This window comes from Pteropus medius, unplaced genomic scaffold (assembly GCF_902729225.1).
Source record: "Pteropus medius unplaced genomic scaffold, Ma_sr-lr_union100, whole genome shotgun sequence".
In the NCBI taxonomy this organism is placed as follows: Eukaryota; Metazoa; Chordata; class Mammalia; order Chiroptera; family Pteropodidae; genus Pteropus; species Pteropus medius.
Window position 1 is genome coordinate 19,293,849 of NW_024354500.1, and position 12,090 is coordinate 19,305,938.

General features: G+C 33.5%; 1 protein-coding gene across 2 annotated transcripts in view; it reads right to left on the reverse strand.

Annotated features, from left to right (window-relative positions):
- KCNQ5 (potassium voltage-gated channel subfamily Q member 5) overlaps positions 1-12,090 on the reverse strand; it is a 451,448-nt gene that overhangs the window by 357,802 nt on the left and 81,556 nt on the right. The gene's annotated exons all lie outside the window — the stretch shown is intronic.

The following is a 12,090-nucleotide window of genomic DNA, read 5'->3' on the forward strand; positions in this document are numbered from 1 at the left end:
AAGACAAAACCCAAAAACCCAATGGAACACAGTCCTAGTCTAAAAAACAGTTAATATGTTTTTAAAAATAGAAATAGTTCTTAAATACATGAGATAAGTTCTTCCTCACCCAGAATAAAAGAAATGCAGCTTCATTTTTCACTTAGAAAATTAATCAAATTCCGAAAGTTTGCTAACTCTCTGTTGGCAGGACTGTAGGTAAAGAGGCTCTCTGTATATTGTTGGTGGGAATGATACTGTTAGAAATTCCATCAAAGGCATTTTGGTATTTTTTCTCAAAATTATATACACCTTGACTCAACATTTCCGTATTTATTTTTTTCTATAAATTTACTCATCAATGTGTGAAAAGACATGCACAAGATTATTCATTGTAACATTATTTGTAATATCAAAACATGTGAAACACCCCAAATGTCTTCTAATGGGGGACTGATTAAAGAAATATGGTATATCTACTAAATGGGATAATATATACCTCTAAAAAATAAAGGAACACTTTCTATACTGATATGGAAAAATCTATAAAATATGTTAAGTGAAAAAAGAACATTACATGATACTTATAGTTGACTACTATACTGTGTAAAAAAAAGAGAAGAAAAATAGAAACATTTTTGGAAATATACTATTCATTTTAAATCTTTGTATACTTTTTGGTGTTTGGGCCATTAAAAAAGATTACCTAGTCAAAAAACTAAATAAATTATTTTTAATAAAGGAAAGAATATGTGTATATAATACCAAGAACTTTATAAATCTGGAGACCTGTGTGATTATTTCCTAGGAGATATCATATTAAAGAAGCACAGAAAATGTCAAAAATAAAAGAAAAATTTATTTCTTTGCTTATCTTGAAAATCCCCATGGTTTCTGAATAGGTTCCCCAAGGAAAAAATTTATATAACCTCCTTTCCTTTCTTGCTAATTCCCAGAGAGCAGGATCTGTACATAATCCAAGTAGGGAGACCTGGAAACATTCTTCCTGTGGCATTTCAGAATTGCTATGGATCAGCGACTGCTATTGTCTCTCATTGTCCCCATTTTGAGTGGAATGTTCACTGTGACTGTTCTGTCTCTGTTTTATAATTATATTTTGTGAGAGTATATATAAGGAGAATAAGGTTAGATAATTTGTCTTTTAAATATACAGGTATCCAGATCAAGAGACGCTGCATCTGGAACTAATATAAATCATAAAATCTTGAACTTTGAACTTGATCTTACAAATTAATGATAATTCTGGGATATTTTGGGAAAGGACATTATTAGGTATAGGTATTTTGTGTGTGAAAAGCATGTAAAAATTGTGATCTAGAAATAGAGGATAGCAGATTGCATTTTTGTTCCCAATTCTCCACTTGACATATGCCGTATGAGTTTTCAGAACCTTCCATTAGAATCAAAGTATATTTTCTTTCCTCAGTGATGGTAGTTTGGCCATGTGACTTGCTTTGGCCAGCAGAAGTACTTGAGCAGAGGATTAAAATGTTCTTGCCTGGTTGGGCCATGACATATTTACTTGGTCTTTTGCCATGAGAAGACTATACCTCATTTATTTCTGATCCAAGAAGAATGAAAGAAAGGTTTATCAGACCTAGATCAAAATTGTAACTTAAAGCCAAGTCCAGTTGAGAACAGCCTAGATAAACCAATCTATAACTAATCTCAACTTATGAGTAAAGAAGAAATAAGTGCTTTCTGAATGACCCTGGGGTTTAGGCAATCTATTAACCAGTACTATTGTGGTAACAGTTAACTGAGATATTAACCCAGGAATCTGAAGAATTACTAAATGAATAATAGTTAGCTGATAAATATTGATTTTAATTTACTTCAGGGGCAGTTTTGGGGAAATCATTGTTATTTGGTACATGTCTACAAACATCCAAAAAGATCCAGAAAAACAGTGAAATCACATGACTACCCCTCAAAAAATACTGGTGATAAACTATGAGAGAGAAGGACACTGAGTACATAAATATCATAAGTGAATTTTAGTGTGGAAAAATTTTTATTTAATATCACTAATAATGTTTGGACATTATGAAGTGAAAAATCTTAAACACACTGGAACTCATTGCCTCAGAGATGGGCTTGACATTTTTTGCACTTGTTATTTCTCCATAAATCTTGATCAAAATGAAAAGTAGAAATCTGCAGCCCATAATCTTAGTTACTCTCTGTGAGATATTATTTCTCAGAACCCCCATGGCAGGTCACAGTGAGACCCTGATTTGCTACATAGGGAACATGGTGCATCACAGTTGAATTGATGGTTACATTTGGCCCATTTTGAGAAAACTTTTCTATGTGTAAAGGATGAATTGTTACAGCAGTTGATCAACTGCTATATTAATATTTGAAAGGAAATCACTTTTCTTGAATACCATGACTCAGTGTGGTCTGAACAGCTTACTTTTAATCAACATGTTACAGAACTTAAGACCTTTATTATGTCTTTACTCCCTCTTTTTATGTCTTGTCTTTCTCTATCTTAGTCAGTTTGGGCTGTTATAACAGATTATCATAGACTGGGTGGCTTAAACAACAGACATTCATTTCTCATTGTTCTGAAGGCTGGAAGCCCAAGATCAAGGTGTCAGCAGATCTGGTGTCTGGTGAGAGCTTGCTTTCTGGTTCATGGTTGGCTGTTTTCTCATTTTGTCTTCACATGGCAGAGAGCAGAGAACCAGAGCAAACTCTCGTGTCTTTTTTTTTTAAGGCACTAATTTCATACACCCATTAAACTTGATGACATGGGACCAAAAGGCCCCATCTCCTAATATCATCATATTGAGAGTTAAGATTTCAACATATGGATTTTGGGAGGCCACATTCAATCTATGACATTCTCTTAATTTTATTCCTCACTATTCTTCCTTTCCTTCAACCACTAAATAGAATTAAAGAAAGTATTATATATATATATATATACATACATATATATATATGTACTGTTTATTCAATAACAATTTATAATTTATTCTCTACTTCTAACATGGCTTTTAATAACCCAATCATCTCTCTCTATTTGTCACCCCTGCACTGGCTAGTCACCTTTGACAAAAATTTAAAAGGTGCCCTGTTCAAAAAAGAAAGCCCATACACTGCTGGTGGGAATGTAGTCTGGTAAAACCACTATATAAAACAGTATGGAGGTTCCTCAAAAAACTAAAAATTGAATTACCATATAATCCAGCAATCCCTCTTCTGGATATTTACCCCCGAAACCTGAAAACATTCATCTGCAAAGATCTATGCACCCCAACGTTCATAGCAGCATTATTCATGGTGCCCAGCACATAGAAGCAACTGAAGTGTCCTATGATAGATGATTGGATAAAGAAGCTATGGTACCTTTAAGCAATGGAATGTTACTTGGTCATAAGATGAAATACTGCCATTTGCGACAACATGGATGGAGCTTGAGATGATCATGCTAAGTGAAATAAGCCAGACAGATAAAGTTGAAAACCATATGATTTCACTCATATGTGGGATATAAAACTGAAAGCAACAAACAACCATGACAAACAAACAGAGACTCATGGACACGAACAGTGGACTAGTGGTTAGCAGAGGGAAGGAGACAGGGGAAAAGGAATGTTGATGGGGTAAAAGGGATCAAATATTTGGTGAAGGAAAGAAATCTAACTTTGGGTAGTGAACACACAATGCAATATGTATATGACACACTGTTGAATTGTACACGTGAAACTTATTTGAGTTTATTAATTAATGTCACCTCAATAATTTTTAATAAAAAAATTAAAAAATAAAAAGGTGCCCTGTTTATCTGAAACACTGAAATTTATGAAAAGAAGTAATTTGATGCGAGATAGTCATAATATTTAAAAACAGATTTTATTTATAAATACCTGGGATTCTCTGATAAATTTAAGAGATTATATTATTATAAAGTAAAATTTTTTTACCATCTTTCATAGATTTTTCTTAGATTATGTGAGATGAGACTTTTTATATACAATAAATCCATGCATTCTGCATCTAAATTACTTTGGGAGTAAGGCATTTTAGGAAACTGTATTAAGAGAGATATGACAATGATGCATCGATTTTTTTATATAATAAACTATCTGATAAAATATTGCTGATTTTATAAATTATCTTCACTGTAAAATCACAAATTCTAATCCAAAATGGGATTTTCGCTAAAAATAAAAATAACGAGGTTATACCATCTTCGATGATTAAAAATACTTTCTTAAAAAATAATTCTTATAGAAATTATATTTTTCTACTACTTTTATTAAGGAAAAGTCGTGAACCACCATATATGCTACTTTCAAATTTATCAGTGAAATCCCCCTAAAACCAGCAATAAATATGATCAATTAGTTTTTGAGAGACTTCTGTAAGCATAGGAAAAACGATTGCTACTTGACCTTTATTAAATATATTGAGTTTATACGTTTATACATTGAGTTCAGTACAACTCAGTGTTATTTATCATCAATTAGATTATAATTTGATATTGCGTTAAAAATAGTATTTTAAAAGATACCATGTTTCCTCTATTAGCTCATTTTTTAAATGAACCATGTTTAGGGGAAAAGTAGGAAAAAATTATAAGAAAAATACATATTTTATTTTATTATATAAATCAATTTTTAACATATTCTTTAAGACGGTTTGTTAATTTCATCATGAGTGAACTAAGACATTATTAGGTTTATATTGAGTTGTTTAAATTTGTTGTTTCCATTTCCTAAAACAACCATGTTATAAAGTATAACATAACTTGTATTTCTGCCCTGACTCCTATGGTAAGTTAAACAATATATTTTCTGTTGGACTTCAAATGCCTCTTTTTAACTGAGAGAGACCCACACCTAGAGGGCACAGACAGACATTTTTTGTAAGCATAAGCTATTGCTTATTTATAAAAACACAAATCACCAAGTCTATGGTAGTATAGGCTTCAGCACTGCTTCTCATTTCTCAGCCATGGCACTCATGCATGGTGACCAAGGAGGAACATGGGAACATAAATCTTTCAACAGAGCGAACATTTTCTACTTTGTCAAATGAATTCTCCATTTCTCATTTTAAATCCACTTGTGAGGTGTGTGTGTGTGTGTGTGTGTGTGTGTGTGTGTGTGTGTGTGACTCCTCCTCAGAATGACTCCTTAGAGTAGAATGGACAATTTTGCAAGGCACTGGGATACTGAACAAAGTTCCCAGGGAGAGCCTACATCCACTGTGGTTGCCTGTCTTATATTCTAGCAAAAATATACAAAGAGCAGACTGTCCTATAGGTCATAGGGGAAATTCCCAGTTGCCTTTTAGGTAAATTTAATCCCCTAAATTATATACAAAATTAAGTCTTTCTCTGAATAAAAGTGGCCAAAAGAAAAAAAAGAGGAAGTAATCCTTCTTTGCTTTAAAAATAATAAATGATAAGGGCTGAGTTCTAAGGCATCTATCTATTTAGTACATTTAAGTATACGTATTCTTTCTCTTTATAGGAATTAGTTTCATTTTTCTTTCTTGCTTCTAACAACAAAAGTAGTCATTACTACCAATTTTTCCTAGCATTCTTGTGTCATACTTTCTTGGGGATATGGAGCTATTTTATATGGCTTAAATAAAAATGAGCAATTCCAAGTCTCCCTAAAATTGAGTGCAACCAGGGAGAAAATATCTATATAAAATATATAAACATGTATAGAGATAAAAGACTGGCAAATAAGCCTGAGTTTCTACAGAGGAAATCATGTCAAAAGAAACTCGATTACTTAAAAATCATATTACAACATTAGCAGACAAAGGAAGTGCAGAAGATGTAATAGACCTTAATTTTAGCATAGTAGCTCATGAACTCTCATTTGAAAAATGAATTCAAATTAGCTGAAATAGGAGAGCTCTCATCTGCACTAAAATAGCTTGAAGAATCGTAAAGGGAAGGTAATGATGAATGGTAATGTATTGAATCACTGATTTTTTTTTTCTTGTGGCAAAAACGGCCCCCAAATCTAATGTAGTCAAAGTACTTAAAATACCAAACTATTCATACAATCACTTGAGATAAAAGAAAGACAGGAAGGAAGGAAGGAAGGAAGGAAGGAAGGAAGGAAGGAAGGAAGGAAGGAAGGAAGGAAGGAAGGAAGGAAAGAAGGAAAGAAGCCACTGTTCTAAGCACTATATAGTATTAATTCATTTAATCCCTACATTCACAACAACTCTTCATAGTTGGCATTATAATCTGCATTTTATGGGTGAGAAAACTGAAGTTTGCAGGAATTAAATAGTTTGTCCAATATCACACAGCTAGACAATGGCAGAACTAGTATTTGGTCATTTGTCTTGCTTCTAAATTCATATACTTCCTACTTTGCTGCTTTATCCTCTGCTAACTATCAGAAAATTAACTACTCTAGTCATACATGGAAAATATAATAGAAAATCTGCAATTACTTAATAGATGTACCTCATTCTTTTTAAGAAGAAGAAGGTGATAAGAGTGGAAAGGGGTAGAAGCTATGAACCAAGAACTAGAGGTTGGAATTTGATTCTGGCTCTGGGCTCCCCATCTTTGGGACCTTGGACAAATCCATTCACCTTCACGGTCTACATTTTCCAAATTTGAAAATCAGAAGACCAGACAAAATAATATCTGAGATCTAATATTGTTTTACATTTCTGGGAGTTTTATGATTATAGCAATTATGAATCACATCAAACAACACATATTTGACCATAGTTTACTCCAAGAAGGACTTCTACGTATTAGCAGAAACCTCTTGGGCTGAAAAGTGGCTAAATACAGAAGAAATTGAAGAAAATTACATGTTCAAACCTGCCTAGAATCTATAAATAACAGAGAAAATTTCCCTTACCAGTTACGTATTCCAAAGATGTAGCAACACAAATAACATAATATAGCTGAGAGCTATGGAGTAGGCAAAAACTTCCTCTGAAAAGGCAATAATTAATTCGGCAGATTCAGAAATTTAAGCAAATGCAGAGGAGTTTTTCCCTGGGAGTCTTGTCATCTCTCATTTTAGATACAATGTGAAAAAGCATCCTTTCTATGGCAGATTAAAAGTAGCAAACCTACCAGAAGGTTAAGCGAGCTGTGCACTTCCAGCAGTAAAAAGCAAAGGAGAAGAAAATAAAACTATTACAAGCTGACAAATGACACAAAAGCATAAACCTGAAGCTTCTTTGTATGGGATAAAGGATATTCCAGAGGCCAAATGATAGAATGATGATAAGTACTACCTTGAGTGCCAGACAGATATTGCTTCGGATCATGTCTCTAACGTTGATTCAACATTTACTGAGTTACCATCAGAGTTTAGTTTATGTATCAGGCAAATGAGATTCTTGCCTGATCTTTCAGTAGTCTGGACAATGGTGAAAGACACTGGCTCTATGGTATCATGAGTGGAGCACCTAAATCAGGAGTGTCAGTCCTTGAAGGAGTACCTTGGGAGAGGTCTGGACGATTGCTTCCAAAGTAGAGACTTCTGAAGGTGATGCTGAGAGAGCAACACTTCACTAATTCCTGAGGACTTGTTTGAGGAAGCAAGGGAGTTACAGATGGATCAGAGAGGAACCTATGAGAGCTAACCATAAAGGGCCCAGTAGGCCACTACTGCCAAGAAAAGACACCACCTCACAGAGAAGGACCTCTAAACAGGACACCACAAAGCTATGACTTTTAGAGTATATATGTCTTTGGAGCCACATAAACCTGCCCTTGAACTTGACTTGGCTTAGGTGCTCAGTATCAAGGTTTTTCACAGGTAAAATATCCACCTCATCTCACAGATGTGAGAATTGAATGAAATGTTGCCAGTTTATAGCTACACTTCAGTTAATCAAAAGTTTTCTTCTGTTGTTTCATCTTTATGTAAGAAGTTTTGGTTGCACTTAGAAGGAATACATGAAAGGAGGAGCTTCTAAGTGGAGTTACTTTGGGAAGCAGCTGGTGGAATGGAACAGCAAGGGCTATCTAATGTCTGGAGAGATCCCTGCCTCTGCCTTCCACCCCAATGCACTTCATTGCTAGGGAAGGGAGACTGTATTTGTCTTTCAAAATATTTTTCAGAGCAAAGAAAAAAATGACAATTTTTCATCAGAAAATAGTAGAGGGGTCTAAAAATTTGAGTGGGAGTTCAGACTCCTGCTGGTTCAGTACAAGATTATGATTTTTCCATCTAAACTGCATATTTTAAAAAAGTACAATGATGTTTCGTTCACCTTTGTATGTTCCACAGATTCTGACAAATAATAGATGTTCAATAAACAGTTATTGAATAAATATATAAATGCTGAATGAATACCCTCTCCTCTGATCCCAGCAGTGTCTTTTTTCCCCATTGACTATTTTTAGGAAAAAAAAGGCTATAATATTTTTATATTTCAATACAAAAAGAGCAACTGATAAAATATAAGCACATACAAAAGCAGGTCTAAAATGGAACTTATATTGGGGAGTAGGGAGAAATGTCTTTTTTTTTTTTTTTGGTCTGGGTATCCCAAATATGTAAAAGGATTCAAATGAGACCGTAAGAAGGAGCAGAAGGGAACAGTCTCAAGATCTGGCTTAACTCCCGAATCTCCAAGTGAAAAGCAAGATAAAGATAAGGCAGCTGTTGCTTAATGCCACCAACTGCTGATGGAAAACTGGCAAGCCGAGTAGGCAGACCAGTGAAGGATGAGGCCTACACTTGTAACATAATTAACTATTCAAATCCACTTAAAGATCAGTTCAGAGGAACTTTTTTTATAGGATCATGTATATCTAAAGAAAAAGTAAATGCTGGCTGCTAAAGCAACTTCAGTTTCTCTGGAAAGACACTCAAGGGAAATTTTTGGCTATTCAAGGCAAGGAAGAGAGAGCTCTCTACAGCTCTTTGCCAAAATCAATTTGTAAAATATTACGGGTGCTCTATGTGTGAGGCTTTGTGTATGCTTTGGGGTGGCCGTGGAGGGTCAAAGGGGTGTTCTCATGAAACATAATCTTTGTCCTCTAGAGATGTATGGCTAAGGATTGTCAGTGTGATATTTGGGAAAAAGAGAGGCATGTGAGGTCATGCTTGGGAAGACTCCATGGCAGGATTCCAGTTACTATTGGTAGTCCTGTACTGTCAAAGCTGAGTGAATATTTACTAAACACACGGTCTTTGAAAAACTAAAGAAATTTTTCTAATTCCTCCTTAGTGTTAGGGATATTTTTCATGTTTTGGGGAAAACATATTCATGAATACATAAACAAAGGCACTCACCTAGCTTTTATTTTTGTCTTAGATGGCTGTTAAAAAATCTAGAGACAGCTTCATGGAGAGGGATTCTAAATAATGACTTAGGTGATGCTATGCTTATTCTCCTTTAAAATGTGACTAATGCTAAGAAAAAGAGCCACAGTGTCTGCAGACTTTATTAAAGATTGTAACAAAAATAAATGTTCTTTTTTTAGTAATTTTTAAAAATTTATTTTTATCTTTTCCCCAGCTTTATTGAAATAATTAGTTGTTTGTATTTACATTGTACAATTCGAATTTTTTTTCAATTATAGTTGGAATACAATAATATATTAGTTTTAATTGTATAGCATAGTGATTAGAGATCTATATAACTCACAAAGCAGTCAACCCACTATATTTCTCCTTATGTATTTATTACATTATTCACTGTTTTCCTTATGCTATGCTTTATATCTTCATGTCTATTTTGTAACTATCCAATTGTACTTCTTAGTCCCTTTGCCCTTTTTCACTGTCTCTCCAACCTTCTCTTATTTAGTAGCCCTCAAAATATTCTCTGTATCTATGAGTTTGTTTCCGTTTTTATTGTCGTTATTGTTTGTTTTGTTCTTTAGCTTCTATATGTACGTGAAATCATGTGATATTTGTCTTTCTCTATTTGACTAACTTCATTCAGCGTAATACCCTGTCCATCAGACAATATCTATTTCTATCCTCTTCCTTTCAGTCTGTGTGTGTCTTTTAATTTGAAGTGAGTCTCTTATAGGCAACCTATGCAGGAGTCTTGTTTTCTTATCCATTTAGCCACCCTGTCTTTTGGTTGGAACACTTAGTTATTTTCTATTTGAGGTACTTGTTGATAGGAATGTAGTTTTATATGTTATTTTCTGAAAGCAGATGTCATCCAAGAACATTCTCCTATAACACATTATTTGGTAACTCTTGGAAAATTCAAGGTAGTCAACCATTCCTCTTAAACAGGCCATTTATAACACGGTGAAAGAATGCTTGGTGTTAGGTATTCCAACGTCTAGATTTGGTCAAGCTGCCTCCCTTCTGTGGTACAATTTATGAAGCTCATCAAATTATTTCAGTGGGATCCCACTACACTGCGATCATCACTCACATTTTGTCAACAATCAGAAACAGCGCTCACAAATAAATTACAATATCTTTGAGAATCATCATTCTCCCCACTAGAATGCAAACTCCTGGAGAGTTCTGTTTTGTTTAGACTACTATCTCAGTCTCTATAACACTCTTTGCCATGTAGTAAGTGTTTAATAAACATGTGTTGATTGAATGCATAAACGAATTTAAATTGCTACTTTGAGGTAGCACTGGGGAAATGTGGCTAAAGTGGAACAAAAGGTTTGTATATCATTTTATGAATTAGTATTTCTAAAATCTCTCCTCTAAAAATTGCTTTTGTTAAAATACAATTTTCTCTCTTGTCTCACCCAAGTTGAACACTTCTTTCAAATATCGGGAAACCTAAACATGACAAGGTGTTTGTCTGACATCCAACAACCACTCAACAGACAATGTACGGAGTACTATGATAGTCATACATCAGTGAACCAAAGAGATGTGGTCTCTTTCATGTCATAAAAACATGAAAATAAATTTAATCTTGTGGCTATTGATCTGGCCTTTACAATGTAGTACCCAGTATTAATCTATAGAAAATAAAGTTTTGGTTCAGATTAATAATTAAAGACTCTAGAGAATCCTCTATAGCTGGGTTTCACCTACTGCTTTTTGTATTGCAAAAGCCAAATGAATGTTTAACTAAGAAAAAAACTTTACAACAAAAGGAGAAAAATTTTAAATGCTTCCTTGACGTTAAGAATAGTTGAAGTGGGTCAAGGGGATCAAATAAATAGTAGCTGAAGGAAACTGGACTTTGTGTGGTAAACACACAATAGAATATACAGATAATGCACGCCTGAAAATTGTATAATTGTATTAACCAATGTTACCCCAACAAACTTAATTAAAAATTAAAAAAAAAAGTTTTTCATGCTATTAAAGTAGTTTATTCATAAGTAAATATATAGATAAAAACAAATGCCTATACATACTATATCTTACACATCCAAATAATTGCTTTTCTGACATTTGGGTTAAGAATAAGATGCAACTATAACATATTAGAACTTTTTAAAATGTGGTTTATAACTCGGTTACAAAGGCAAATCCAAAAGAAGAGCTCTAAAATAATTTTGAACAATAGCAATATCATTGGAGTAAGTAAAAAGTTTATTATGGTGATTATTGTTAAGATCAGCTCCCATTGGCTTATTTAAATGTATGCGTTCTTGAATCTCAGTATTTTATACTTCAACCCCTGAAGATGTATTCCTAAAGTAATAATTTTATTTCATCATCATCTTATTATCATCTATATTATAAGACTCCCCCCCGCTCCAAAATCACACAGAGGACATTGCTGCAAACCTTTCAAAATTACATATTTATATGTGAAACATAATTTTAATAACAGAGCTAAAATAATTCACAAGCAGATCAAATGTATTAAAATTTAAAATATAATGGGAACTATTTCCCCTAGAGTATCTATGGAAAAGGATGACTGACTGTTTGATCTGATCTGTTTCTCTAAATTCAACTTAGGATTTTGTTTTCCACAGACAATTCTTTATAAAACTTCCTTTAAGTTTTAGGTCTTTCTTCCAAAAAGACATATGTAACTTGTCTAAATTTTTATGTCAAATCCAAGATACAAAGGCTTCTTGATGTTGTAATATCATTTAGAAGTTCTTCAGAACAAACTTTTCATTTATTAGGTGACATTCACAAAATTATTGTTCTAAGTTATTATAAAAAT